Consider the following 3,354-nt stretch of genomic DNA (forward strand, 5'->3'; position numbering starts at 1 on the left):
GTGACAGAAATCAAGTCAAGTGAGCCCAAACCAAATCAAAGTCCAGTAATTAGCTATAAGGTGATGAATCCTCACCAAACAGGCGATGAGGAGGCAATCTGTTTCTCTTCAACTTCTCGAGTAAGTCGGGCGCATCAGCAACTGGTGTGAGAGATTTCTCGCTCTTGAAGCACGTGTGCTGTTTGCTGTTTTACTGCCTTTTTATACCATTAGTTTAGCATCTTCAAAGCATTCTTTTAGTTGTGTAAATCAAAAGAGAGTCCCAAGCAGTAATTGACAGGAAAAACCTGCTCATTATTAGTTATTAGAAATTTTTAATTTGAATGAGTTACCTTCTTCGGTAACAAGAGGTTATCCAGGTTGAAACATATTAAGAAACTGATTAACAGCCAGAAAAAACATACTAAATCAGGAGGAGACATTTATTACATAGGAAGAATGTCTCTTCCTGCACATAAACACAAGTTAGTCACAAAAGAAATATTTACCCTACTAATTAATCAAGGATAGACATTTCATATGGTTACACACTAGACAACTAAGAGTCTGCTTGAAATCATTCTGAATATAGCAAGATAAGCTGGAAGAGATACTTTATTACTCCTTCTTAGATGGCCTAGCCATGAACTCGCATCCTCTTGCAATATGCAGTTAGCATTATTATTCTGTATTTTAACTTTTGTGAGTAGGCCCAAGGTTAGCATGAGTTTCAGAGTCATCAAAGTACCAAGCCTGAGAAACTGTATTGGTAATCCTATGCCATGTTGATTTGCTCCCTTCAATTAGTACTCTTTGGGTCTGACCCTCTAGCCAGTTGCCTAGCCCTTGGACAGTATGATGATCAAGGCCACAGTTTCTCAGCTTAACCATGAGGACATCATGGGAAACTAGGTCAAAGGCCTTCTTGAAGTCCAGATAAATGATGTCCACATCATCTCCCTTGTCCAGGACATACTTTACCTGGTCATAGAAGGAGATGAGTTTGGTCAGGCAAGAACTGCCAGTCACAAAGCCATGTTGGCTGGCATTCAGAAGCTTGCTTTCTGTTAGTCTGGCATTGATGGATCCCTTGACAATTTTCTCCAGGGACGGACGTCAGACTGATTGGTCTATAGATCCCCGGGTCTATAGTTCCCCAGGTCTATGTGGGGCCAAAGTTTGAAAGATACAACTGATAGATAGATAGATAGATAGATAGATTTGGTGGGACAACTAAGGAAGAAAAAGCCCACATCCTCCAGCAGACTGGCACTGAAATGCGAGTAGGCCGACCCTGGTGGCCTAGGCCCAGACAAGGTGGTGATCGCTGAAAGGGATCGGCCGGATGCCAGAGGAGTGGGCCCAGGAAAAGTGCGGCAAAGAGATATAAACCCAGTCCAACCGGGAGTGGCATGCCTGCTCCTCCCCCACCCTCACATATGTGAAGGGAGGAGGATTGGGAGGGTGACAGGCACACCAGACATCTACCAGGAAGTAGTCCATTAGGATTTCCCCAAGGATGCCCATGGCAGCCTGGTTCTGCTCCCTGCCTGACCGGTTTCACATGTCTAGGGTGATGATAAAGTCCCTGCCAAGGACCAAGCACTCGCAAGGGTTGAGGGTGCCGATGTAAGTAGTCGCCTGGTGGAAAAAATCCACCAACTCCTGGTCCTTCGCAGGGGTGTACACATTCAGAAGGTTCAGGATCAGCCCCCACACTTGGACCCAGAGGTGCAGCAGGCAGCCTGGCACCACCTCAATGTCATGGAGAACCTCTGGCTGCAGGCCTGGGGAGAACAGGGTGGCCAACCTGCAAGAGGTGGCCAAGAGGTGAATAAAAAAGACCCTGCCTCCCCACACCAGCCGCCAATTAGGGTCATCCAGCTGGAGTCATCAGGGTCTCCTGCATGAATACCATGGGGTACCCTCCTGGAGGAAGGAGAGCACCTCCGGAGACCCTTCCTGCAGCTGCGAAGGACCTGTTGAGGGTCACGATCTTAAATGACCTCATGGCTGGGGGATGGAGTAGACAGTTCATCAGGGGCCTCACGCATGTCAATGCCTCGAGGCCTGCCAGCTCACGTAGCACCCTCCTGTATGTATAGAGGGTATCTATGAAACTGCAGGCCCACCTATAGATCTGGGCATTGCAAGTTTTGGGCCCCTTGTCATCCCCTGCCAGCACACTTGCAGTGGCGAGGACGCTGTCAAGATATCCCCAGCGGTCCAAGGTGAGCTGTACCTTGCTGGTAGACCAGCGGCTGTAGTCACGGTCAAGAAATGCACATTGCTGACTGCTGTACCGCTGGGACCGAAAGGTCTGCAGGCTCCATGGAGTCTGCTGATTCTCGGGTGTCTTCCTCCTGGACCTGGGGCTCAGCGGGCTTCTTAAGCACCATCTGAACCCCCCGGTCCACTAAGACCCCAGGCTCTGTTTGGGATTGGGAGAACTCTGCAGCCCCTTGGGACAGGGGTGGGGGGTAAGGGTGGAGGTGGGGCTCCTTCACAAGATGGTAGGGTAGAGCTGGAGCCCCGGGGGGACTGTGCAGCGTCCCCGACAAGATCAGCCTGTTGATTAGTTGACCCCACTCTGATCCCCTCTGGTGTGGGACTATGGGGCAGGCTGGAGGTGAGGTTTTTCTGGGAGGGGGAGGGAAGAGACCGGTCAGGCACTGGGGTGGCTTTGGCATCTGCCTCGGGGTCCTGGGAAAGGGACTTCCTTCCTCAGGACTCACCAGGGTGAGCCCCAGGGCCTCTGTATCCCCCAGAGTATCAGAGGGAGGAGGCTGTGCTGCTGGGCTTTCCTTTGGGTAGGCCGAGGCCTTAGCCTTGGTGCCTGTGGTCTCAGGGGGTAGGCTCTGGTCAGCTGAATGAGGGGCTTCCTCCATGGGCTCCTGTTCGGGACTGTCTAGCAGCCCTGAAACCTCCTCCATGGGGATCACCCATTTGATCTTTCCTGGGGGTGGGGTTGTCAGGCACAGCTGGGGAGGCCCCCAGAGGCTCTCCTTCCCCCCATGTGGTGGTCTTGGGATGGGGGGAAGAGTCTTCCACATCACAGGGCTCCAGCTGCACCTGGGCCTTCCTTTTGCCTTTGAGCCGGGAGGGGATCTGCACCCACTCAGCCATGGGGTAGTCCTTTGGTGGACAGGCGCCAGTAGGAGGTGAGGGTTGGGCGGGTGGGGCAGCTACGACAGGGGCATGACTAGGGGCAGGGGGGCTCTGCTTCCTTTCTCTCCTTAGTTGCTGCTGCCCTCCCCGGGACTCCACCAAACTTAGTTGGGGGGTGGGGTCCCTTGAGCTCAAGGAGGGGCTGGTAGTTGTGGCTGGGGTGCCAGAAGGGCCTGATGGAGGAGGGGTGCTGGTGGTAGGGGCACC

Source organism: Alligator sinensis, unplaced genomic scaffold (assembly GCF_000455745.1).
Source record: "Alligator sinensis unplaced genomic scaffold, ASM45574v1 scaffold423_2, whole genome shotgun sequence".
NCBI lineage: Eukaryota > Metazoa > Chordata > Crocodylia > Alligatoridae > Alligator > Alligator sinensis.